Raw genomic sequence first — 24,344 nt, 5'->3', positions numbered from 1 at the left:
AAACCAAGACCACCTTTGTCCTTAGATGGTTTCTAGAAGCTTAGCATCTCATTAAGTATATCATTATCGTCTTTGAGCTTCAAGTTCTTATCAAAATTTTCTTTTGCCTCTTTCAATTCCTTCCTCAACATGACCACTTCTTATTTAAGCTTAGTGCATTCTTTGGATTTGATACGTAGCTTTGTTGCAAGATTTTCGACAATCTTGTTTCCTTCTTCAACTTGCCTTTTCAGATGGACAACATGTTCTTCTGCTTTCTTGAACTTTTATTGATAATCTTGTAGATCAACAAGAGCTATCTCAATTATACTTCAAGATATACTACACCAATATTGCATCCTTCTGGTTCCATAACATCCAAATCTTTCTCACATTCAAACATTATGTTCAAATCCTAGATCTACCTTAGCTATTAGACCGATTCTTCAGGAACCTTGCTTTGAAACTAATTGTTGAACACTTCTGGATGCTAAGAGGGGGGATGAATCAACATATATGAAAATTTAACCATTCATTCCAATTATCACATGTGCAGAAGTAAGAAACTAAAAATAGAAAGATTAATCACACAAGGACACCAATATTTTTACGTGGAATACCTAGTATGGGGAAAACCACTATGAGAACTATCTCACAATATGTAAACTAATTACAAAGTTTTAGGCTCTTGGCCAAGGAAGCTCACTGCTCCTAATTTGGATTTGCAGGCTAAGGTGCACAATCTTAGTGCAAGACACAATGGACTTGCAAAACACTGAAGATCTCTTATTTAGGGAAAGATACACTAGATATGATTACAATTAATTATTATTGCTGAACTGAGGAGATGTGCATCCTCTGAAATGCTTATTACAGTTCAATATTCTAAACACCTGAAATAGAATTAAATTACTTCTCATTTACAAATGTGCACCTTCGCTCACACACAACACACCATACACGACCTTGTCATCATGCCAAATCTTCCAAAAGATCTCATCTCGTATATATCACCCACAACAAAGAGATACATTAATTAGGCTGACTGAATTTGATGTAACATGTATAATATAAACAATCAGCCCCAAATAATCTATTCAAGGCAAAGCAAAAGGGAAACAAGACATGTGAAGCAACATACCATGTTGGCACACCTTCCTATCAATCCTAAATTATAGCCTTCAACTTCATAAACTACTGCACAGACCAAAATCAATCAAGTTGGCTCTAAAAGACATAACCAATAATGCAATTCAGCCAAACATACTCAAAATATTATGTGTACCTCCACAACTTTTACAGATGCAGAAAATAGCATCACTTGACACCAACAACACTACATAAGAGAACTACAACACCAAATCTTCAAAAGGCAAATGAATGCAAATCATTCCTACAAAAAGGTACACTATTTCTACATGAACAACACTCAAACCATCACCAATTAAACTATGAAACAAATAGGAACATGAAACCTAAGATCTAACATCTTTCGCATCCACCAACATCATATTACATTTGCAAACAAAGATGAATCAATGTGTCACAATGCGGACTAGAAATTGAACCCTGTTAGACAAATTGTTCACTAGTGTAGTCATACTTAGCCATAATCTACTATAGAAACTTGAATACTTATTCAATGCTCTGGAATAGACATGAGTCAACTAGATATATCATCTATATTCACCACCATCAATGTTCAAGCATAAATGTGAACACATACAAAAAATCTTGATACAACACTACTCAGGAACAAAATTGATCTCATACTTCTAGTTGTTAGTAGACATCAATGGCAACAAAACCTCATATTTTCAACACATAATTCTCAAAAGGATTTCTCTGCATATATTCAATGATGAATGTTTGTTCTTCAGAGGTTCTCATTGTCTGTTACTGTCTCACCTTTAGGCAATTCAACATAGTACATTTCATCTCTTAGAAATGATGTGTGGGTAGACTCAAAATTTATCATAGCATCATTAGATATGTGTTCTTGGTGCAATGTTTGTGATAACAATTCCATTTTTTTGTCGTATTTATTCCTCAAGATCAAATTGGATCAATGTAAGGACAAATATGCCACAACTTTTGAAATGAAATATCTAGATAAGCATAACCCCAAAAAGGTGGGATATCTATATCTATGACTACAACCTCTTGAGGAATTGTGACACTAGGGCAAGATTATAGTGTCAAAGGGAGATCCTTTATGAAACCTATTATTTTAACCTTTTATCCATCTAATTGCAGTACCCCCTTCTCTAAAGGTTCATACTCTAATTACAGTAAATCCTTAATTTGTTTGGGCATCATTGTGGTACTCACACTAGAATCAATCATGAAATTATGTTACAACTTATTACCTATAATGAGAGTCGTCAAATAAAAAGGGTTTAAATTTGATTTAGTTACTTCTCCCTTAGAATTTGTGAATGTAGTAGCCCCATGTGGTTGCACACCTTTTACGTTTATTTTACCTTACTTTGACTAAGATCTCCAACTAAGTTGGTCGACATTGGTTCTCTTGATCTTTTAATGCTTCTCATAGTAAAGACATTTTTTTGGTGGTAAACAAAACATCCCACAAGGAAAAATTGGTGGGGACTTTTCAAGCTACTCAACTATGTTCAATGAGCTCTAAGATTGAAACTCAGGATCCTTCCCTTTATTCAACACGATGTCGCTTTGTTTTTAAAAAAGTAGAGGCAATGTTTGCAACACTGGGCTACTTTGAAAGGTTACCTCAAGTATCAAGATCACTTCTTGATTTTTAATCATTTTACTCTTTGAGCGAGTATAGTAGTTTGACTGGACTTAATAGACTCTCAAAGTAAAAGCATCATTCACAAAAACTGCATTATCCCCTTCAACCTAGGAGAAAAGAGCATGTTGCAAAGAGATATGTTCCTCTTGTTCTAGAGATATGCCTTGCATTTGGGCCATTAGAATGTCATTTTCCACTCCATGGGGATTGCTATCCATATGAAGTTTCTTTAGTCGTGACTCCTTGCCTTTGTTGCATTGCCACATTTTGTTATATATTTCCCCTAGGACATCTTCAAGGTGTATGTGCCTCATTGCAAGGAAAACACCAAGAATTAGAATCATCTACATAATTATTTTGGCCAGTGACCAATTCTCTATGTGAATTAGGAGGAATCATCTACGAGGGAGTAGGAATTGAGATGATTTGGTTGGAGATTATGCTTGGTGATTTGGTCTCAAAACTTCATGCTACTGGTTGTGTTGTTAATTAAGATTCTTCCCAGGTAGTTTTGGTAAGTCGGCCTTGGGATCGTTGCTTATTGCGTTTTGAGGCTGATGATCTAATTTAAAAAGTTTTATTCATCTATGTAGCTAGGGTTTATGAAGCAAAAGTTGTTGCTTGAATAGTCAAATAAACATACATAGAAGGATTCACTTGTCAAGTGTTAAGGGCCTCTTCCAACAATTATATTGACAACTTCAAGAACATGGGAATAAGAAACCGAGGTGGAAGCTTCCTAGCATCTATCATATTCTCACGACTAGATTGTATGCATCTAGAATGTTTGGCCTCTGAGTGATTGGATCATCATGTCTAAATCTGAAATAAAGGCTTTAAGGTAAAAGAAAATATGCCATTCCTACTAAGGATCAAACCATCATCTTACGAAATCTTGTATTGAAGTCGGTAATGGCCTCTTGCAAGATCCTCTTGGTCATGATTAACTATTGTTGGAGAGAGGATCAATCACGTTTTTCATTAAATCTACCAAAGAATCTATCACCCAATTGGTCCCATGTGGCGATTGAATTAGGTGAGAAAGATCAATACCAATCAAGAGCTTTGCCCTTGAAAGATGCAACAAGCAATCTCGGGGCCACATATTGTGTAGTGACATGGTGCATGATGCAAACGTTCGCCACATCATACAAGTGTTTTGTAAGAGTTTTAAAATCCTCGATAAATTTGTGGAGTGCTATTAACACATTTGCTAGAATAGGATCCCATACATTTGGAGGGATTAGAGGGATAAGTGGAGTACCATTGTTCCATGCTACAAAGTTCCTTAGCGGATTTGGAATTGCCATATGTGCTTGCACTTGTAGTCTCCTAGATCCAATTGCTCATTGCCATGTTGATTGTGACCTCATAATAGGTCATTGGCTCATACAAAATAATTTGGATTATAATCAAGAGAAGGTGAAAGGGTCCCATTGGGTCTGCCAAAAAAATTTTGATATCTAAAGTGGACGCTAAAAAAATCATTGTCCAAAAGTTTCAAATGTGTGGGGTTGCAGCCTCTTTGGGTTTTAAAAAATCCAACTCTTCTTATTTTATGAGGGGAAAAGAAAGGGATAGAGAGATACTAAAAGCAATAAAATTGGAAACCTATTCTAAGGCAATGCACCAAAGCTTTGGAAAGGTTCATAATCAATATGTATAATGCAATCCATAACTATTAGAGAATTTATAGAGATCTTAAAAGAGTACATGCATAATATAAAATCCTGAGATATAATCACAAAGTTGAAGATTGTTGATGGGGAGTGTCTCACAATAGAGTTCCACCTTGTTTAACAGGTAGATAAAAGATGTTTTAGTGGGCTTCCATCCTTGTTCACACCTTGCTCTTGTCCAATATAAAGTCAAATAAGTAGACTCCTTTGGAGTGCTCCCTATCAATTTGTTTGCTCCTATTACTCACAAGTATAGCTAGGATTCACTAGAGTAAATCCAACCTTCAAATTGTCAAATCTTCAACATACACTTTTATGGGTCTCAGGGGGTGTAGAGAAGGTGTTTCAATGCCATTCACATGGTTCTTTGTTTGGTTTCCCTCCATTTTCGCATCGCTTCCTCCTTTTCCTATTTTCTAGGCCTAGTAGCACTAAGAGCCCTTATTAGCCCTACCTTCACGGTTTTTGTGCAAATGCTTAGAAAACTCCCAAAAGACCCCCTAAGAGCCTTAGTGATCCAAATACCCTTTTGGAAAAACATTTAGGTTCAGTGGGTTAGGTTATCTGCAACATCCGTATAGGTACAAACCCCAAAATGGCTCCTTTTGAGGTTTTAAGAGTTATTAGTCTTCTCCAACAAGGTTTCTTGGTTTCTACACCCTGTCATACCTCCCTGCTTCTACTAAAACTCCATTAAGATTATTTATTTCATGCCAAACAATTGGCACATCCACATCTTGTCTTCCCTGCAAGCAATGACAAAAATGACAGTCATTTCCCTAGTCGGGCTATAGCAGAGCTCGCCTAGAATATGATGGCAAATGGTTTCCAAGCAACCTCTAGGACACTAAAAGGAATATGTACATTATTCACAGTTTCCATGGCTTGAATCCCAGGGGCCATTGAACAAAATCAATGGTTTTTCAAGTTGGAACCATGTCTAGGGTCTTAAACCCTTGCTCAAATTGAGAGCAGTACAACATAAAAGAATTTGAAAACACACACTAAATCTGCACTAAAAAAGTATAAAACCACTTTCTGAGCACCACAACAACATACACTAAACCACCATAAAAAGACAGTACCAATATCAGATCATCTGGTACGGACTGCTATAGCCAAATTTGCAAATCACAAGTAAAAACCTAGAAATTGCCTTCAATTTTATTCAAAATCTGATCATGAAGTTACCAACCTGTTTACAATCATGGAAAAAGAATTTTATATACTTCCTTTCTCATAACCAACCTCCCATCGGTTTCCTAACCACCGATTTGATGAATTTTAAAAAGTTGCTCAAAAGTTGCAAAAAGTTGCTCAAAAGTTGCAAAAAGTTGTCAAGCAACAATGACAACTTTTGCTCCAATTTGCATTTTTGCAACTTATGCATTTCTATTCATTCTAAACCCCCTAGGATGGTTTTCTAACATTAAATAACATGACCAAATGCCTAATTATGCCTTACAAAGAGTTTTACACTATAATGCAAAATAATGTCATTTTTGGCTTACAAGGGCACATTGGCCAACACTGAGAAAACAAGCAAACTTTGGTGACAACCACCCTTCAAATAACTCCAAAACACACTTGTGGACCTATCAACAGTACATTATTCATTCATTGATCCAAAACATGATCAATCACTCCAAAATTTGGAAAATGCATCAATAAAACTAGGTAAAACTAGGTGCTCCTGAACCAATTGCAAAAGTGGAATAAAAAATAAGAAAAAATAAATAATTCTAGATTATTAAACACAAAATGCCACAATACAAAAGGCCATATTAGCATAGAGCATAATATTAAAATCCTTCCATGAGAAGCACATCCTAAGGCTCGCTAGAATACACATTATGCTTCTATTATCTCCTAAACTAACAACTACCAACTTGAACCCCCTTTTTATAATCAAACATTACACACACACATGCACACGCGCGCAGGCGCGCGCGCGCACACACACACACACACACACTCGTCCCTTTTGGTTTGATAGATTTCCCAAGGGTAATTGAATGTTATTGGAATCTCTCACATTTATTCACATGAGGAAGGCCATTCAAAATGCTAAACAACCAATGGTTGTTTCTTATTGATTGTGGCACATGTCGCAGACAATTTGTTACAAAAATAACCAATAGCACAACACCAAAATGTGTCAACCTCTCCTTTGCTTTTAAAGAGTGTTGTGTTGAGACACATCCTTCTTTTCCTTTCTTTGTAGTGGTCCCACTTATTGGTTCCATTTGTTGCTTTGAGCAATGGTGGAACTTTGAAATGTACAATCCATGAAAGGCTCCCAAAACTGACACCCTCGTGACAAGTGACACACTATGAGGTGATTCCCCTTTAGAAGCTTCCTTGGCTTTTACTTTTACCAGTGGCATGCGAAGACACCAAGTGGCTTACTAGCACTACTTGAAGGAAGAGAATGAATGCCAAAAGTGGCACACAACCCACTTTTGGAAAGGAACTCTACTTAGCCAAAAATAACATAAAAGCTAGTTGACATAAAAACTACCTTTGACACCTATGTCAAAGGTGAAGCTCCCACCTTGCTGCAATATTTTCATTGTTTCTATCAATGCCTTGTGCATAAACTTGCAAAATGTAGATTTTATCTACAACCATCAAGAATTTTCCTCTCCAATAAGCCATAGAAATTTTTTATCCTCTTTGTTGCATAAGATTCTAGTTTATTCATTATATGTCCTTGCATTGAGCCACCTAATAAAAGAACTTCCCTTTGTTGTGAGAAAGATGGAATGTCTTTTTTTTTAGTGCTACAAAAGGGTCCTTACAATCTAACCCTTTTTTTTTTAGATTTTTGACACCTGAGGGGCAAAATAACATGCTATTATTCTTATGTGCATGTTAGTTTTAGAAAATTAAAACTAGATGTATTGATTATTTGGGCCTTTTTTCCAACTAAATGTTTTTTTTTGTTTTGTTAAGACCATTATACCAATTTTCCATTTTTAGCCATGTTTCTATAAATTACAAATTTTGTGTATCCTTCAGAAGTAGGTGGCTTGCACCTATCATGCTCTTGAGTTCTATGAGACATACCATGTCTCCACTAGTGATAGGCCCTAACCTAGCTCCCCTTCTCCATGGGTAAAATCTATAGTTCCAACACACTAGTCTTAAATGCTCTATAGGTGCCCCTACATACTATCTACCTAGGGGCCAAAGGATCACATTAGAATTTTCACCTTTTTTTTTCATTCTTACTTTGATACATTTTATGCTATTATTGTTATCTTTGTTGCTCTCATGTTTTTGATAATAAAGCAGCCTAAACAAGGGGGCTGACCCAGAATACACAGTAAGCCTCAGAGAGAGCATAACCAACACAAACACAACTGCCAAACGATAGTCAACCAATCCTTATCTTAATCATCAAAAATAAAAACCACCTACAACTATAGGATAACCCAAGATTGCTAACAATCTTGTCCAAATAGTAACCTAAACAGCAGATAATAAACAATATATTAACCTTAAACCTACTATCTTTGGAGATAAGCATATTGTTCATACTATAAAAACTAAAGAAAGTAGCAAGAGTCTTGGCAAGCCTCATATGGCTGATAAAGAAATTAAACTTAATAGGGATGCAGTCGATCCTGAAATTAAAACTCTAACAAAAAAATAAAAGCTTCCACCATTAATCATTTTTTCTAGCTCCCATGAGCTGGGAGAGCACAAGCCCAGTCCAATCTTCAGCTAGGAACTCAAACAATTCCTTCATGGTGTCACCTTCCAGCCCACCCCGTTTCATTTTTTCCTAGTGCAACAAGCACATTGAAGTGGTCGAGGAGTGGATGACTTTAATGGCAAATTTCACAATTTTGTTGACATGGGAATCTAGATAGTCCAGCTTCTTCTTCACTCCATTTAGGTCCCCAAAGATAGCATTACAACCTGCACAATGCACTACCTCCTCCTTCTCTCCACCTTCAGCAACAGTTTGCCCACCCTCAGATTTTCTCTCGTCCTCCTTAGAGATATGTGGAGGGGAAGTGGCATAATAAGGGGAGGCGTTCTTATTATCATCCTTAATAGTCTCAGAGTCAGGGGCGTTAGTATCCAGCTTGGACGACTCCGAGCCCTCCGTGGCCTCCATATCATCCTTAACCTTATCACTTTCTGCCTTCTCAGTATCTTCCTCTCCCTCATTGACATAGTTCTTCCTCGCAACAATTTGTTTCATACGGGGTTTGCCAACAAATTTGTTGGACATCCGTGGGGTGACACCGTCCTCCGCGTCAAACTCAACTAACAGGATCTTAGGTTCTTTCTTGGGTTTCTTGGAGGTAGGTTTAGCAGCAGAAGGGTTGCTTTTGTTTTTCTCCCCAATTTTGGGGGAAATGAGAGGGGCGTGGTCAGGGGATTGACAAGGCATAATAGTCTTTTTCGAGGTCTTTTTGTTACCTTTTTTAGTACCAACAGGGGGCCATGGAGGGGGGGAGCAGGTTGAATAGAGATGGGTTTAGGAGGACACAGGGCCCTATGGAAATTGTAGAGCCGAAACATCAAACCCTCGTGGAGGATGGTGTAATTGCTATCTCGACTCATGCAATGGCAGACTTCTTTACCAGTAGACTCTAAGGTGTGCAGTAAAAAGCGGAAAATAAATAGTATCATGGTTGCGAAAATGATTGAGCAATAGGAAATGGTAATAATAGAAAACACCATACCTTCCCTCAAAGGTAAAGTATTTCATACTAATTTTGCACACCTGGTCCCACGGGTAAGGTAGACATTCTTTGTTGAAACCCCCACGCATCTTAACAGGTTCCTCACCCTTTTTGTAGAGGTGGTTCATACTAGTCTCATCCGTGACCTTGCTAGTTTTCTTCCACTTCCTTCCCTCAATTGAAAGACCTGTAGCCTGGGCAATGACGTCCTCATTGATTTCAAATGAAATATCCCCCATAACAACTCTCCTGTCATTCTAGCTACTGACAAATTGCATGGAGAGGTTTTCGTCAAACGCAGTCATGGCTTCCATGAATGGGATGATGCCCCCTTCCTTGGCATACATCCAAACACATGGGTCATTGCGGAAGCAGTCGTCAATAATGTCTGGCTCAACCCGAACTAAATCCCCCCCCATAACAGCTTCCTCCAGAGTGAAGTTGGTAGGCAACACAGAACTGAAAATGGTTATGTAGAGGGAAAAACCAAAGCGAAAGAAAAAAAAAATTGACAGAGATTTAGCCAAAGTGTGGTGAGAGATGCAATAATTATCTTTTATGGTGTTTCCCATGGCATGCGTTCGCCAACTCCGGTAAGCATGCAGAGGGACACCTCTTAATTCGTCTGCCAACTTGCAAAGATCTTTATTATGGAGAAATCTTAAGTTCCAGTTATAGAAATAAGTGATGTACTTGCTATGGTCTATCAAGTTAATGATTAAAAGTTGACACTTTAATCCTTCGGTAACACAATTATCGGTGGAGAAAATGGGGACCACCGGAAGGCACCTTGGCATAGCCCACTCAAATTAAATTTGAATTTCCCTCCTGTAGCTTGGCATCGCAGACGGGCCAAAATGTCCACTAGTAAAAAAAGACATAGCACATCATTGACAAGTAGATGAATTTTGGTCTCTCTAGATTAGGGACTTATGTCTGTCAGAAAGTGAATCTAGGTGTCTCCAACACCTCATACCTTTTATCTCAAGGCCCGCCGTAGCTAGAGAGTCCGCCACCGAATTTCCCTCTCTATAAATGTGTTGAATTTGAAATTCCTCAAGCTAGACTATCATAGACCATATGTCCTTGATTATGTTGCTAATCATCCAGCTAATCCCCAAAACTCCTTTAGCCGCCTCAATAATCAGCTCATAATCCCCTTCAATGATCAGTCTTTTAGCATTGATATCGAGAGCCCATTTAAGCCCCCAGAAGAGTGCAAGGGCTTCAACCATGTTACTCAAGATAGAGCCAAAATTTCTCGCATAGGCCAGAATCAGGTTGCCCAAGCTATCCCTAATAATTCCACCTCCCGCCGCAACTCTACTGCGAGCGGCTCCATCAAAGTTAAGTTTGAGCCGACGGGGCCGACCATCTAGTGTTAAGCCTCTCCATTTTTTTTGAGTTGTCATATCAGAGGAAGTTGTCAGGCAGATTCCATGTCCTAATCCAATTGCAATCCATCACCAGAGGGGCAGATTGTGGTGTTTTCCATTTGCAGACCAAAGCGTTCTCCCTGAGGAGCTTTTCTGTTATGCCAACCACCATGTCAACAAAGTTATTAGTTTCACGGAAGATCCGGTTATTCCTTTCCTTCTAGATATGCCAACAGATATGGGGAGGGACGAGTTTCCAAAACTATCTAATCAGAGGGTGGGCAAAGGGGCACTTGTAGTTGCTAATAAACTGCTGCAAGTCTTCCAAGAAGGTCCACGCAATATTAAATTTTGTAAAAAATTGTGCCAGACCATAGAACCAAAGGGGCAATGGATAAAAAGATGATTTATGCTTTCCTCAGCACAATTACACATGACACACTAGTTGGCTAATAGGAAGCCTCACCTTTTAAGGTTATCAATAGTAAGGATCTTGCCATGCAGAGCCGTCCACCAAAAGAAATTTATTTTTATGGATAAGCTGAGAATTCCAAACTTCTTCTCTCCAGTTGTAGCAATCATTCACAGGGGCGAACAGGAGATTGTAGGCTGACTTCACACTGAAAGACCCTGAGGGATTCATAGCCCAAACAAACTTATCAGTATGAGTAAATCGGGGGATCCTGACCTCCTCAAGAAGAGATTGTAACTCTCCCACCAAGTGGTCCCAATGAGTATTATCTCCCAGACCATCAACAAGCCTCAACCAGCAGCGAGAGGGAGAAATGTAATTCATCACAAGAGGACCCAACGAGTCCTTGAGAGTTCCCATAAGGCAACTGAAGCGGGAAGAGGCTAGGGGTCTATCGCTAATCCAGTTGTCCTCCCAGAATGTGATTTTCTCACCATTGCCCACCTGCCGTTTTAGGCCCTATTTAAGCAGCTTCCTATTTTTGACAATGTTGTTCCATATCTTAGAACCAAGTGGAAGCTCATTAGAAGAAAGAAGGGAAGAGAAGGGGGTGTGATTAAAATACTTTGTCCGCATAATCTTGCTCTAGTCAGCTTTGTCCTTCATAAGATTCCAACCAATTTTAGTCAGCAAAGCCTTGTTCAGGTCTGAAATTTTTCTGATCCCTAGGCGTCCCATGTACTTAGGTTTGCACACCACCTCCCAATTGACTAAGCTGAGTCTGGACTTTTCCTCCATCCCCGTCCACAGAAAAATTCTTTGGATTTTCTCAAGTTTCTTAGCCATAGCAATGTATATCTTGAATAGCGAAAGAAAATAAACCGGGACACCTTGAAGAGAGGCCGACAGAAGCTGGAGTTTACCAACACTACTCAGAGTTTTTCCAATCCAGCCAGCAATGGATATCTTGTTGCTCTCATGTTGTATTGATGTTTTTGATACAATAATTGATAATGATAACTTTTTCATTTTGCGACTATACCTTTTTACCTTATTCTCTCATTAATCTCACTTCACCTAAATTCACTCTTCTCATCTTGTGACCATACTTTTTTACCTTAATCCCTCGTTGCTCTTACTTTAGCCAATTTCACTCTTCCACCCTCTTCTTTTATTATAATTAGATCTTTATCTAAGAAAAAAAAAATGAGTCCTTCAAAAGTCTCTTTTTACTTATAAGTTGATATTTGTCTTCAAGACAATTTCCATAGATCTCTTCACTTAATTTTCCATTTTCCATTCTTTCATGCTTAAGAGATTTGTCCTCCCTAAGACAACTTACCCATTAGAAAATCATGTGTAAAACTGAAGATACTTTCAAGTTTCAACATTTGATCCTTTCAGATTTTTATAGTGTATTTCAATAATTTCATAAATTTTTTTATAAAATTTCTAGTCCCAAAGTCCCAATATATGGGACAGCAGACGGACGCGGTTAATCTGGGTCCAAACGGCTCACCAAACTAACCTTGTTAAACACTTTTCGAAAAATAAAAGAACTCTTTCCAGTTGAAGCAAAACTAATATGTAAAGAAAGTTCCATCTGCGACAAAGACTGTGGGGTATGGGGGCTCTTGTAATTGTTCGACTTATTTGATGAAGCAGAAGCTGTATGTTAATTGAAAGGCCAGGTACAACTACTACTTATCCTTGGCAGCTGCATTGTACATACATATAGTTTTTTTTGTGTGTCTCATTTCTTTTATAGGAAACATATATATATTTTTATTTGCATCTAGGAATGTCGCTCCCTTCATTAAAGATTGCTCATTGCCATTGTCATAAGGAGCGAGGGTTTGTTGTTCTTTGTTAATAACTATGGATGATTTGAAAAAAGGCATGAAAAGTTTGAATCTGCCAAGCATAATTGAAGTTTGTGACAATGTTTATTGCTAAAGCCCGCAAGCTAATCGCTGAAAAGTGATTGCTGTCAAAAGAAAAGATCTGCAGAGAAGCGATATATATGCAGGCATAGATAAAGCTATCAGAAGAAAATATTCATTTGCATTGAGGCACAAAGTAATGTAGTCACCGCTGCCTAGCAAGGAAGCCGCCAATGTCTGGAAAAGGAGCATATCATGTCAGGAAAGGTGATTTGTAATTTTATTTTATTCTGATATTTGATAGATTAATGTAGCTAGTTTATGGCCAGTCTAGCCGATAAAAAAATTAGAGTATTGTAAGTGACTATCAATAAAGGAGAAGCTACTATCTACAGCATTTGGAGGAAGGGATAGCCTGATTTGAAGATTGCCATTGCACGAAGGCAGTTTGCAGGCATTTGAGCAACTGGATAGACAAAATGAAAGGAAAGGCGCGTGAATCCGCCATTCACCATCAAGAAAGGAGTTTACCCTGTTCAGCACAAATCGAAAAAAAAATAAAAAGCGGTTTGCAGAGAATAAAGAGGGCAATTGAATAGGGTTCATGATCTAGTGAATTCCATGTTCAAGGAAGCAGAGGCTTGCCAATTTGAATAATTCACTGCAGATAAAAAGTTTGTAATGTCCCCTTTTCTAGGCGACATGAGATGAGCAGGGGTTGACCTATCATTCGAGTTCCCGTAAGTCAACGGTATGGTTAGGAGACTCATTCTGAGGGTCATGGAGCTTTGCAGGGGCTCTGTGAGCCGTTTTGGACCTTCATACGACAGTTCTTACTTTTTAGGGAGGTCTTCTATTTTTTAAGGAGAATTGGCAATTGGCTGGATGACCACTCGGGGGACCAGGGAGCAGAGCAGGATCCTTTTGAACAGTTATAGGTGTTTGGAGATAGGTTCCTATTTTTTTAGGGTGAGTCCCTACTTTTTAGGAGGAACTGTCAGTTGCCTGAATAGTGATCACAGTGCTTGCCTGAGTAGTGATCACAGTGCTTCAGACAAAATTCAGATTTGAGTCGCAGATTTCATTTTATGAATAAATTAGGAAATATTAAAATATTTCTCAAGTTGGATTAAATAAGTAATAATAAAGTGAAATAATATAATCACTTTATATTAATAAAGTGGTCCCTTGGCACATTTATTTAGAAGATATAACTTAAAGGTTATAACTTAATAATATGGCCACTTTTAATGAAGAATTAGATCCTCAATGGGTCAAACCACTTAGAGGAAGTATTTTTTTAATAAAAATAAACATTTTAACATGTTTTATGATGCCAAAAGTCCAACCCTAACCCCAAATTTGAATTAGGGTTTGAGGAATGTTAAAAGAGCATTTGGGAGTTCATTTGTGCATTATGATTTGATGATTTTTGAAGAATTCTTTACCTTTAATAGGTCTACAGCATATTGGCAGAGTTCTGGAGCAAATTTGGGGATGGAAACCTCCAAATTGCAGGTGTAGGATGGAAACAGTCACATCTATCAGCATATTGATCATTATTGGAAGCTCTTTTCAGGTCTTTGGGACCAAATTCAAGAGCATTTTGGTGGATTATAGCAACATTAGGGTCTGAAATTCTGATTTGAGCAGAAAAGTCACAATTCCCAGCAAGCATATACTCCCTATTAGCAGGCCGTACTTTTCCCAGGCTAGCCGTACCACCATATCTTGCCTGGAGTTTTCAATAAAATAAAATAAGAGTATTTGCAGCAGTTTTATTGTACAAATTTCATTGTTGGCAGCTAATAAGAAGAAGTCAATGGTTATTTTGGAGGAATTGCATCATTCTGGAGTTGTGTCAGCAAATTAGTGGGGAAAAACTACATTCCTGGAGGGTTTTACCTGACAAGAAATCAGAATTTCATCTGGGTCTGCTTAGAACTTCTCAAGTTGTTTATGGTAATTATCTACTAGGAGAATAAAATATTTTGGAGCAACTAGGCTCCTATATGGCTTTGTGTACCACCTCCAACATCAAAATAGGTTCATTCAAGTAGGGCGTTGGACACCTGGTAGGCCAAATTTGGCCCTAGTTGTCTTAGATATTCATTTTCTTGAATTTTGTAATCTGCTACAACAAAATCAGAGTTCTGATTTTCTATTTTCAAAATTAGTTTAGTTTCCTATTTGTATAGTCTCGACTGTGCAACTTTCAAAAAGTCAATAACACGCAAGTTATCCTAAAATCTCTTCAAAAACCAAAATAATTGAATCAAACAAACAAATCAGTTGTCAAAATTAGTGGTTGGCATCTTTCAAAGTTTGAAGCTGTCAATAGGAGGATTAAAGAGTACTAGGTTATGATAGTTTTAACAAGATCAAGAGATCTATGTCATCACAGGAAGAAAGGAAGCGTGGAAAGGATCAAGGGATTCATAAAGGATACAGTTTGAAAGCAGTCACGACAATTTAAATTCCATGGGAGGAAGTTTGATCCCAGCCTTAGAAAAGGCCATAGTTTTAGCGGAAGAAGAGATTGTTGACATTGTAGATACAACCGTAGCTGTTGGAGGATTGGTTACAAAAGTAACAAGGATATCGAAGAAGAGTGAAGGCATGCAAAGCTGCCGAAGGAATGTAAATTGCTGTAGCGGATTTATAGGTGACTAGAAATCATTTGTTTCAATGAGAAAAATAGGAAAAAGAGAATTTGGGGTAAGAATTAATAAATTAAAAAAAATGCAATTCAAAAGATTCTAAGGAGTTAGCAAAGAAAAACTATGAATATTTATGTGAACTTGATATTCTTGAAAAAGAACTGGAGAAAGTTAAAACACAAAATGGAGAATTATAAGAAAGAGTTGTTTGATGATTTGGAAGAAACGTTAAAGAGGCTAGAAGAAGAGAATAGTTTACAACAAAAAGAAATATCATAGTTGAAAGAAGAGAATGATCAATTAGTAGCATGCAATGAATGTCTATAGTCAAAGCCTTCAGTTTGTGATGTCTCATGTGGCACAAATGATTTGTGTTGCTTATTTGATGATACATTTGGTAGGTGTTTTTTTTTTGAAGTTATTTTTGATGAAGAATGTAAGGATGAATATGATAATGTGTTTGTGTAATGTCCCTACTAGTTAGAGATCACTGTCCTGCAAAACAGATTGTTAGAATACAACAAATATATATATATATATATATACATACATATATATATATACATACATATATATATATACATATAATCTAATTTGCAGTTCAACTTAAAAATACTTAATTAACACTAATCACAATTTTTATCTAATAAAAAGGATACAAATGCCGTACGAAGATATGTCCTTAGGCGACTGTGAAGCCCGCCTTCTTGGAACCCATCTTGGTTCCAAGCCATTCAGGAAATCGAAGGTTATTTCGATTCCTGTCTTGGATGTAACTTTTTACACCCAAGCCATCCAGGAAATCGAAGGTTAATTCAATTCCTGTCTTGGATGTAACTTCTTACATCCAAGCCATCCAGGAGATCGAAGGTTAATTCGATTCCTGTCTTGGATGTAATTTCTTACATCCAAGCCATCTAAGAAATCGAAGGTTAATTCGATTCCTGTCTTGGATGTAATTTCTTACATCCAAGCCATACCAAGGAAGACCATCATATCTGATCAGTTCCTTGCCTTGGATGATGCATCCCATCATCCAAGTCTACCAGAGAGGACCGGCCAGATTGGTCTCTTCTTGGATGGACTTTGTCAACTAAGCCATACATATATGCATATAGATATTCAGTATATATTGCCTACTAGGGATTATCATAATCCCTCCATTAGGCTAAGGGAGTTTTCTCCCTATAGCCTCCATCATATAATCACATTTATATTACATTTTACAATTTATTACTATTTTTCAATCCCTAATCCACATTCACATATTCCTAACTTAACATGTATTCCATAACATATATTCAGAAAATGTCCATTATCATATATTCACATTTATTTATTAACGTATATTAATATGTGCTCATTAACATATGTTTACACATATTCATTAACATTTAAAAACCATTCCTTAACATATGTATTAAATTATTCATTACTTGTATTCATTAACATATATATTATCCTAGATATACATACGTATTCTACCTGGGCACCTATCTTTATTAATATATTCATATAAACAAACATTAGTGATACATGTAATCATAAATATGCACTAGTATATATGTGTGTGTGTGGTACACATGTCCACACACATATATATCTCATGACCCTTACCCTTCTTACCTGTCCGCAGATCGCAGTTGGTGTTGGCGTTCACAATCCGCAGTTGTTGTCTGCAGATGGGAGTCCGTTGTTTGCCCTGAGTCTTCCTTGCTTCCGTAGTTTGTCGTTGCCGTTTGTAGATTCCCTATTTCCTCCCCATGGCCCTTTACCCTTGCTCCGAGGTTCTTCCCTTATACCCTGTGGAGGGGAAGGGTTGCATCCCTCCACGGGTCCCTTCCGCACGAAGGGATGTGACGGTGGTCGCAGCCCAAGCTGCGACTATCGTCGCACCACTTCGTCGGGGGGGGGGGGGGGGGGGGAAGGGTAGTCGCGATGGCTCCGTGTATTATGTAGTTTGTAGTTTACATTAAATCACTTTGTATTACTATTTTTAATTAAATAAAACTTGCCTTATTTTTATATATTAAATACATTGACATTTTAATAATATATTTAATAATATTTTTCTTTATTGTTTTATATATTAAATACATTGACATTTTAATAATATATTTAATACTATTTTTCTTTATTATTTATATATTAAATACATTAACATTTTAATCATTTATTTATATTAACTTTATTTAAGTAACAATATTTAATGATTTATTTCCTCTTTAGAATATTAACATTATTTAATAATTTGCATCAGGTGATATCATGGGGGTTATCACAGTTTGCAAATCTTGGTAGGTGTGATGATAATGAATGAATGTTGGATTCAAGATCATGAAAAAAATGGGATACAAAGGAAGAGGATTAGGAAAATGCGATCAAGGAATCGACCCAATGAACCAATTATGAGGTCACAATATGAAGGACTTGGATATGTCATAGGTAAAACAAATGGTGTAACTAGATCAAGCAAATTAGTTCAAAGAATGCAATGTATGCAGTGTTCTCATTGTAAGAGGAAATGACATATAAAAGGCATGTGTTGTGATCTACGTCCTTGTACCATATGTGGTTTGAGGAATCATTCAAAAAAGATGTGTTGGAGCAAAGAATGGAACAATGATTCTATGACAGGTTGTATGCAATCAAATTGTGGATGGAATTATGGATCAAATTGGTAAAAGATTACAGGTATGTTTGAAAGATTGTTTAAACATAAATATTCATGTGTTGATAGAAATCAAACAAGGTTGGGGGGTTTAAGAAGGGTGATAGATTGTATGACATTATGAAGGTTGAAAAACTACTGATAGTGAGTTTGCAAGAAGTGTACTTCTAGATTGAAGTTTTAAAGATTTGAAAATCAATGATTTGAAAGACTGTTGTAGCAGTTGGATGAGGCTGAAAAGAATACAAAGATAGTTTTTGACAAAGCAAAGGTATAAATTACAGGGTTGATTGCCCCTAAAGAAAGATGACCAAAAAGAAAGGCATCGTTGTTGAAAATATCTGAAGATCTTAGAGATGGTTTGAAGATATCACACAAGAAAAGGATTTTAGCAAGATTGAAGACTTGATTGCAACCACTAGAAAGAGACAGGAAAAGATTGCAGTGAGAGCAAAGTAAGTTTGTGGTAGAAATCAAAGGGGAGCGTAGGAATATGTAATCTCTCCCACTAATGAATTGTAATTAAATGAAAAAGGTAAATGATAGATAGAATATTCTAGAACAAATAATATATAAGGATAGATAGAGAAAATATTAAATATTTGTGGCAAGCCAGCCTAGGTTCTAGAAAGTACATTGTATCTGTGTAAGACCTCTATATATCGAGGCATTTGTAATGGTTTAATCATCAAGTATTTATCATGCTAATTTTCCCATAAACAGTACCCATTACTTAATATTATCACACCTTAAATAATTTTATTAAACTAGATGACCATATTTATCCATAGTACAATTGATAGTGGCTATATTCAAGCCCCAATTCTTACTCTCTTTCTAATCCTCAACCCTGGGTGGGGATTTACTTGTCTAGGGCTCGCTAACACCACCTCCATAATTGGGCCTAGGTTTTAGGAACATCCGTCCAGGGCACCCTTGGGGCTCACCTAATTTGGGATGGTTTTACTCCGCCTCTCCCTAACAACACCACAGCTCTCTTTATGGGGGGAAAATAGAATCGATTAAGCAATTGGACTATGAATATGCCAATCTCTTTGTATTAAGAATATATATGTCATTAGTGAACATAATCGAATTATTATAAACCTTATTAACCACTACAGATCTGATTAATTCTGTTATATGTACAAAATAAGAAATAATGTAACTGTTGTGCTGTAGTATTCAAATAAAATATAGTTGTATATAGATAATTGGTTCATCAGTAAGACCCAACATACTAATCTGATGTCTCAGTAATAATCTGCTTGTGAACAAGTGTTGTCTGCAGAGACTCTGGTCTGCTAATCCAAAATCATTCTCCTTCCATGATTCTATTTGGGTACAAGAATGGCTATTTGTACCCTTGGCCATGAGAAGTCGTACCTCTTCCTTTTGGTTAATATCTGTTTGTGGGAGGTACAACTCTTACTTGTTTAATTGCTTTTCATAACTAATTGCTTATCCTCGAGTGGCCTTAACCTTAGTGAGCCATCGCTTTGTCCTATGCCAACCAATTGGTCTTTAATAATATTAACTTTATATTAACAAACCATTTATGTGATTGCTGTCCACAAGGAAGAGGAACAATCTGTATAAACAATTGTAGTTCGATAATCATATGTAAAAGTCTTTATTTCATGTGACCTGCTGTAGGAATCATGGACTGGTGCTGCATCATGACTAACGATTTGAGAAAGAGGAAATTGTGAAATCTTACTAATCGTAAGACAATTTCCAGATTTGTTAGATGGTGGTTGTAATATTATGGAGGGGCATGACAGTCCACCCTTCCCAAAATTGCTTGTCCTCAAGCAATGATAAATTTAACCAAATCTTTTCAATGAGGGGATCTCTAACTAACCTTTAAGATTTATAATCTTAAGACAAGTTTTCTCTCATCCATTGTAATTGTAAGAACTCTTTTGGTTGGTCATATGGACATCTTTAGAAGTATGACACACATTTATGATCTTAAATGCAATGTTCTTTTCTAAATAAATTCATATCCTTTTTGGTTTACTCTAGTTACTCTCATATTCTAGATTAACCCAAAAATATAAGTCTATAGTAATCATAGACACTCATAGAGTAGACAAACACATCAGCTATGAACCAAACACTGAGCATACACATGGATATATGCAAACATGGAGCATACACATGCCAATTATTACTAGATCCTTCTTATTTATTAGAATGTAATTCATTCCCTTCTTGACAATGAAACCTTGAGGTTTTATGAAGAGGTTTCATCTGCCATATTATTGAGGGTGTTGTGATTACTAGATTGGTTCCCCCATAAAGCTCCATTGTTCATTGTCCCTTCTTTTGATTGTATGCTCTTAAGATTTCCTTCGTCATAACTTGCTTTTTTTGCTAGGATTCCGTTTGATCTCTTTGTCGGTGGTTGCTTCTATCTTATGGGCTCAACCTCTCTTTTCACATTTATGCCTCGGTTCCCATTGCTCCTTACATTTGTAGCAAGTTTTCTTTTCAGGTTCACCTTTTATGGCAAATGTGTTCGCATTTCCAAGGTTTGTAATATGCAACCTTGTTTGTACTTCGATTTTTTGTTTGTTTTTTATTTTTTGAGTGCAATGGATTCGAGTTGCCAAATTAAGTGCAGATAATAAAGTACTTTATAATAAATGAACAACTCAGAAAATTAAAGAAACTCAAAAATAAAAGTAGCTGAAAATTTACAAAATCTATCAAATGTAAGAGCAACTCAGATCATAAAACAATGTTACATATCTATTTTTGACATACCCATTTGTTGATTTGATGAAATAAAGGTCTGCTACAACAATGAGCAGCAAATACAATGTCTAGAAACCCTAGGTACTTCACCAAGTGACTCCAAAATGTTATGGTTGGGTGTTGAACTGATTAGCAGCAAATAATAAACACACCAAGAATGCAGATTTACACCCTCAAATACCAATCTTCTGCCATTAGACCCTCACATACAAGCTCTTGAAATGGTGCAGCTAACATGAGTAAGTATAACCAGCAATGAACAACAACAAAACCCTCCAAATCACCCTCCAAATCAATCTCTATCAATCAGATATTCAATGAACTCTCCAAAACTGAAATGTAGATCTTCTCAAATGAGCACATCTATGACCTCTGAATGAAATCACCAAGTATTCTCTAGATTGTATCTCTCAACAATGTAGAGAATGTTGCCCGCAAGGGTTTTTGTCCTCACAAACCAAAGATGAAGTAATCTCCTCCAAATAGAAGCAATATCAAAATCCAAACTCAACATCCTAAATAAGCTCTCAATTCACCTTTTTATAAGTCTTCTAGGGAACTTTCCAGAAACTCCCTTTTAAACCACTTTATTATTTTATTAAGCCTTTTAAGTCCAAAAAGTGATTTAATTTACTTTTTAAACATTGCCAACACTTAAAGTCACTTTTAAGCATCTCAATATTTAAACATCTTTGTTCTCTTTCCAATGAGCTATAACACTGAGGTGCGTGCCTGATAAATTATTTTAATTAAAATGGCAACCTTAATGAAATTAATTAAATATAACTCAATAATACACTCAATTAGTGACAATGGACGAAAAGCATCGGAATTGAAATTTGATTGCGTAGGAGTGATCTCGATGATGAAAGATGATAAACAGACTCAATTGGGTGACCTACTAAAAATAGACACTCCCTCCAAGAACCTTGGAGCCCAAACCATAAGCCAAAAATAACATTTGAAAGCATCATGTGTCTGCTCTAAACCATTTGAGCTCATCGGTAACATCAAATTACCCCTTTGAATAAGTTGGCACAAAGCTAGAAAGCCAACGACAACTGCATTGTTGGAGAACTTGAAAATGGGTACATTACAGTCCGCCCTTCCCAAAGATTGCTTGTCCTCAAGTAATGCCAAAGCAACTTCACAATCATCAAACTTATCCAGATTGTAACAAAAAATGGTCCTAGTCAACCTAGAAGATTTGTAGGACCATCTACTCAGAACATTGTCCTGCAAAGTACTGTTGGTGTGTTTTCAATGCACACGCAACTCGGAAAAAAATGCCTAGAGATATCTTATTCTCTCTTGATCAAAATCTTCTATGTGCTAAACATATTGACTGTGTGATCACAAAGATGACTCCAAGATTCCAGATTCAATGCGGATTGTCTCAGTTGGTTCGTTGTGATATGCTGGTAATCTCAAGGGGGACATACGCAATTGTTCGAGGAGTGAATCAATCAAAGGATTCTACTAGCTGTTAACACTTGTAACTTTTTCTTTTTTGGAATGATTTTCAATGAGCTCTTTTCAATCCTACTATCCAGACTTGAAAAAAAAGGCAAAAGGATGAGGGTTTATGAAGCTACTTCTAATCTTAATCTAATCCTATGAATTCTAGAGACAAAATTGCATAAGTGGAATAAAAAACCAATCCTTGCTTCGCCAAATTCAATAGCTACACAAGAACGGTGCAATCTTCTAAGGAAATCAAAATATTTTCATATCACTTATATCCACCAACATTTTGAACAATGAATAAAGCTATATAAGTTATGTTTTTGTTTCTGGTTTAGGCTAACTTTGCACGACAACTGAAAATCATCCAATTATTAAAAGTATGAATACTCTATTCCACATTGAGCAATCTCTATCAGATCCTTCATTCAATTTAACAGTTTAAAATGAAATCTATTCTATGGAGAGCCAAGAAACCATGCTAACTTGCAGAAGTAGACAAGATTCACCAACAATTGAAAAATGTATTGTGTCTTAGCACTTAGGAAGTATCACTACAACAATTTCTCAGTAAGTCCCTCTCTTGACAAATGAGAGGAGAGGGGGTTTATATAGGCACCCCATTACAAAGCAACGACGCAGATTGATTTAGGATCAATGGCCAAGATTAACAGATAAAACCCTAATTAGGGTTAATTTCAAAAAAATTCCTTTCGGCCAATGAGCAAATTATAACACTTTGGATAACCAATGAGAAAATAGGAGCCACTTGTTGAGTCTGGTTCATTGCACCTAGACATGTCTGACTTGGCACCCTTGGATTGGTCGATCGATGACTGGGATGCCACCACAGCGTGCCTTGCAGATTTGATTCCTCATCATGAAGAAGTGTTGATGCCTTAGGCAATATCTTTTGGATGATCGAGTTGTTCCAATTGCAGCATCTTGGATGATCAAGTTTCTAACTTTGATTAATTCTTCTGAAACTATCCCCCTTCCTTGATTCTGGAATTCCTTGCCTTGGACTTGGATTCCTGGGTGGAATTCTTTTGATTTTTTAAACCAAAAGAAATTCAAGGTCGATGTAGGACCTTTCATCCTTGTATGACTTGATCTTTTCAAATGTCTTGATGAAGTGTAGGTCCTTCTTCTTTGTTACATTCATTCTTGGATTCCACCTTGAAGTGTGAATGTTATCCTTCCATGCATTGTGGAATCATCTTTCCAACTAGTTCCTTCTTTCATTGGCACCTTTCTGGAAATCCCTCCTTGTACTGACATCTACTTTCTGCAATATAGAGAAATTCACCAACATAAAACCACATGGATCTAACATGCCTCCACTGTACTATTCTGTTACAGTCACGAAGACTTGTGAAAACTATCACTGTTCCAACTCCAAAGTTTTCTGAAAGATGAACCAAAGCTTGCAGAAGTTTGCTATCCTGAATCATCACTGTGGGTAAACCATCAAAGTTTACAACACAAACCTTCATGCCATGAACTCTTTGAGTTTGGAAGGTCTGAAGTAAACAAAAAGCATTGTTGTTCAAAACTGAAATCAGCAAAGTGCAATCTGATTTTAGTCCTCTACACAAGGAACAACAACAGTACCAATGGAATTTCCAAGCACACGTATGCATGATAAGCATAGCGCTACACCAAATCAACTCAAAAGTGACTGGGAAACACTTGCAAGCAATCTCCAACTGAAAACTTCCACATCCTTGACAAAGACTAATGTGCCAACTTTGCTGAATGAGAATCGACCATGATATAAAGTGACTGACCTGCAACCAATCATCAAGCTCAAAACTGAAAATCTGATCCATTCCTTGCTGAGGAACATGCCCAAGAGTCTCCAATTGATAATTGCTCCATTTCTTACTTAAATCTCTTTCCAATCCATCTGAAGATGAGTAAATAGAATCCCAAGATGGCTGGTAATGAAAATAACAGCTCCATTAACACTGATTTTTTTATC

General features: G+C 36.8%; 1 protein-coding gene across 6 annotated transcripts in view; it reads left to right on the top strand.

Moving 5' to 3' along the window:
* The first annotated feature begins 12,388 nt into the window (after nt 1-12,388).
* Nucleotides 12,389-24,344, top strand: part of LOC131072578 (uncharacterized) — a 297,628-nt gene continuing 285,672 nt past the window's right edge. For 2 of the 6 annotated variants that reach the window (XM_058008781.2, XM_058008794.2), the window contains exon 1: nt 12,391-12,610. The gene's annotated coding sequence lies outside the window, so the exon portion shown is untranslated. Of the gene's footprint in view, nt 12,611-24,344 lie in introns of all 6 variants that reach the window. The other 4 variants (XM_058008822.2, XM_058008788.2, XM_058008813.2 and 1 more) reach the window with 4 other exon arrangements.

The sequence above is a fragment of the Cryptomeria japonica genome, chromosome 9 (genome assembly GCF_030272615.1).
Source record: "Cryptomeria japonica chromosome 9, Sugi_1.0, whole genome shotgun sequence".
In the NCBI taxonomy this organism is placed as follows: Eukaryota; Viridiplantae; Streptophyta; class Pinopsida; order Cupressales; family Cupressaceae; genus Cryptomeria; species Cryptomeria japonica.
This window is presented reverse-complemented; position numbering and strand designations above follow the sequence as displayed.